Below are 3,443 nucleotides of genomic sequence, written 5' to 3' on the forward strand. Positions count from 1 at the left end.
ACACACACACACACACACACACACAAGCACACACACACACACACACACACACACACACACACACACACACACGCTGGCTCTGTCCACTCCAGTGGTCAGGAGGGATGTTGAAAGATCACCACGGTCACTCCCCTGCCCCTGGGCATGCCTTCCCCTTCAGGTCACAGAGCTAGGAGGCTCTTTGGTGGTGAGCCAGTGGCCTGTATTCCAGCCTTTGGGGGCATCCTGGGCACTTGAGGGGCACTTTCAGCAAAGAGGCTTTTCTTTCAGCACGTCCTGAGTCTGGCCTTGGGTCCTGGGAAAGGGCCTGTAGTCTGCTCCTGCCAGCTCCCCAGACTGCCAGCCACAGACCCGTGTTCGGAAGCCTCTGGTCACCCAGTAAGTGTTTGCTGATCACCTGTTAAGCGGCTGGCATGGCCCTGGACTCCAGAGGGCTCCCAGAGGAGGAGGCCAAGCAGGCTCCTGCCCCTAAGTGCTCTGAGCTCTCCTCCCTGGATGGAAAGGGAAACTGAGTCCCAGAATGGTGTAGGGCCGTTTAGGGAGGGCAGAGCTACTCTGGTTCCAGGCTCACATTCACCGCACTTCTCGGCCGCCTGCCAGTAGTCCAGGCAGAAAGGGACTGGCATGTGCAGGCACCGGGAAGGGGCTCAGTGCCAGGGTTGGGGAGGGGGCAGGGTGCAAGCAGGCCATGCCAGCTGACCAGCTGATGAAGGCTGTAGACTCATTCCAGCAGCTGCCCAAGGCCAGATTGGAATGTCAACAGAGCACTCAGTTACCTCGTTACTGTACATAGCAGGTGGTGGGGGGTGGCCAAGGTGCAGTGGGTCCTGGCAGGGCAGCAGACCTCCCTTTACACACATACACACGCCATACACACACGCGCACTCACACACACTCACTCACATACATACACACATAAACACGCAGGACACTCACACATAAACATACATACATATACAGACACATTCACATACATAGACACATACACTCACACCCACTCACACCCACTCTCACACACACTCACATACACACACACACTCACACACGCACTCACACTCACACATACACACTCATATATACACTCACGTACATACACACATAAATATGCAATACACTCACACATGAACATACATACATATACAGATACATTCACATACATAGACACACACACACTCACTCACATACATTCACACACACACTCACTCACATACATACACACATAAACATGCAATACACTCACACATAAACATACATACATACACATGCGCTCACACATACACACACTCACACACGGACACACACAAACACGCACACTCACACTCACACACACACACACACACACACACACACACTTCTACACTCCTATTATGGCTGACATCTGGGCTCAGGGCCCCAGGATGCTACGTCATCACTGTGGGGCCATCATGGTTTTCAGAAGGGGAGGGGGCTTTATGGGCAGGGGGAGAGCAACGGGATGGTGGTTGTGCTCAGTTTCTGACCACAGTCTTTTGTGAAAGTGGCCTTCCACAGAAAGCTTCTCCTCTGGGGTTGGGGAGGTAGCATAGTGGTTATGCAAAAGACCCTCATGCCTGAGACCCTGGAAGTCCTCTGTTCAATTCCTAGCTAGAATTGGAATAGCTGGAAACATAAAACAATCTTCTGCTTTGAGCCCAAGTCTTTGTCTTGATTGATTAAGACACAGGACCTGGGGGAGTCCAGGTAGGGGGGAGGCCTCACATCTACCTCTGATAGCATCCTCTGCTGTGTGACCCTGGGTGAGTGACTGCACCTCTCTGGTCCTCTACTTGTCATTTGGGAGAAGATGACGCTGTTCCTGACTGCCGGGAGGGGGAAGTGGACTGAAGGTATCAAGTACCCTGCATGGAGGGGATATCCTCCTCTCCCTCCTCCTCCTCCCCCTCCTCTTGCTTTTTCTCCCCCTTCTCCTTCTCCCCCTCCTCCTTCTCCTCCTCTTCCTCTTCCTCCTCCTCCTTTCCCCTTCCCCTTTTTTCTTCCCAAGTACTGCTTGAAAGAATCACATTAAGTGAGATAAGCCCCAAAGAGAAAGATGAATCAAGGATGATCTGACTCATGGGCAGAACTTAAGAAACAAGGACAGAAAGGGGAAACAAAAGAAAAAATTGGACTGGTTTGGTTTATTGCACAAAAACAAAGGAGTCTGGGAAAGCAGGACCAGGAGATGAGATGGGGCATGTCCAGGGTGGTTTGGCTGTAGCCGGAAGGGAGAAAGGGAGAAGGGGAGGGGGAGGGAGCTTTCAGGTCCTGGCATGCAAAGTCTGCTGGAATCTGGGTGAGTGTTTGTTGCAGACACCCATCTTGGTGAGATGAGAACTCGTACCCCCAGGCACCAGCAACTGTACTGTAAACCATTAACCTCCTGATTAAAAAAAAAAAAGAAGCAAAAAATGTGTTTATTAACATGAGAGAGAGGGAGAGGGAAAGGGAGGTGGAAAGGGGGAGGGGAGGAAGCAGCGGGGGGGGGGGGAGAGAGAGAGAGAATATCAGTGGTACATGAAATGCTGGGGGTTAGACTTGGGACCTCAAGATTTTAAGTCTAAGGCTTTGTCTAAGGAGCCTCCCCCTGGGCTCAAAACTCTGGGTAGACCATGCCACCAGCCGGGAGAGAGGGGGGCTTTCTGCTAGCACTTTCTGGCTTGGGGGAGGCGGGCACAGCACCTGGTGGACCAGGCTGCAGTGGTCACAGCATCCCTTGACTTGGCTCTGTCCTCCCTCCTGTCCCACCAGCCCCCTCCACTCTCCCTTCTCTGCTTTTCCAACCCCCTTTCTTTTTTTTTTTCAAGGTTTCCCTTTATTTTTTCCAAATATTTATTTATTCCCTTTTGTTGCCCTTGTTGTTTTATTATTGTTGTTGTTATTGATGTCATCGTTGTTGGATAGGACAGAGAGACATGGAGAGAGGAGGAGAAGACAGAGAAGGGGAAAGAAAGACAGACACCTGCAGACCTGCTTCACCGCGTGTGAAGCGACTCCTCTGCAGGTGGGGAGCCGGGGGGCTCGAACCAGGATTCTTACGCTGGTCCTTGCACTTTGCGCCACCTGCGCTTAACCTGCTGCTACTGTCTCCAACCCCCTTTCTTGACTTTTGCAGACACCTGTCTTGGTCGTGACCCTGGGCTCACCCCTGGCAGATGACTCCTCACTGAGGTCCCCACCCCTTAGGTCCTGTGCCCCCCCCCCCACACACACACACCTGGTGGCTGCCACTACTCCCACTGCTCTGGTGCTGCCCTGTCCTGCAGGCAGTTTCGGTTGGTTTGTCAAGGACGGTCACAATAACACCCTCTCCCCCCTTGCCTCCCCTCAGCTGGGATGGGGGAGGAGGGGAGGAGCCAGGGTGCTGATTGGTGGAGCACACACCTGTCCCAGAACACCTGTGCTGCAGGCGAAGGAGTCTCTCTCTC

The 3,443-nt window shown here is 52.9% G+C and overlaps 1 long non-coding RNA gene across 1 annotated transcript in view; it reads right to left on the minus strand.

Moving 5' to 3' along the window:
• Positions 1-3,443, minus strand: part of LOC132541449 (uncharacterized) — a 226,473-nt gene that overhangs the window by 13,789 nt on the left and 209,241 nt on the right. The gene's annotated exons all lie outside the window — the stretch shown is intronic.

The sequence above is a fragment of the Erinaceus europaeus genome, chromosome 11 (assembly GCF_950295315.1).
Source record: "Erinaceus europaeus chromosome 11, mEriEur2.1, whole genome shotgun sequence".
NCBI classification, from domain to species: domain Eukaryota; kingdom Metazoa; phylum Chordata; class Mammalia; order Eulipotyphla; family Erinaceidae; genus Erinaceus; species Erinaceus europaeus.